Genomic DNA, 621 nt, shown 5'->3' on the forward strand with positions numbered 1-621 from the left:
GGGGGATAGAGCTCAGAGGGCAGCCGCATGGATTCCTGTGCTGAGTCATTCCCCCATACAGCAGAGGACATCTTTCTCAGGCAGCTATCCAGGCAGCTTTTGCCAGGGGTTGGGAAGGAGGAATTGCTCCACCCATTGGAAAACTCTTGACCCACGCTGTGGAGTTTACACCTTGCTATGGTCTACAGTCTGAGGCTCATTAAGAGACTGAGAATAACCATCAGCCTGCTGGCAGAGGCGGAACTCTGGGTACTTTGAATCTTTGCCTGAAGTCCTCTGGAACCAGCTGCTGGAAATAGAGATGTTGGTGTGTATTTTAGTCCTTTCCAAATGCACCCGGCCCCAGCAGAGAGAGCCACAAGCTGTGGGTTGCTGATAGCTCCAAACAAGGGACCGAAACTGATGTTGGTGGGAGAGGAAGAGGGAGAGCAAAGCTGTGTCCTTCCGCACCTGCAGGGGGTCCACTTCGGGGTTTTGTGCTCGTGGCCCCGCATTCTAGTTGAAGACAGCTGGGCACCAACCACTGCCCTCTCCCTCCTCCTCTGGGCCGGGCCCTGTGCCGTCTGGCCCGCCCGCAGCCCTGGCCCTGTCCTTATCCTGTGTCCTTGCCCTGTGTCAGGG

This window comes from Myotis davidii, unplaced genomic scaffold (genome assembly GCF_000327345.1).
Source record: "Myotis davidii unplaced genomic scaffold, ASM32734v1 scaffold399, whole genome shotgun sequence".
Classification (NCBI taxonomy): Eukaryota; Metazoa; Chordata; class Mammalia; order Chiroptera; family Vespertilionidae; genus Myotis; species Myotis davidii.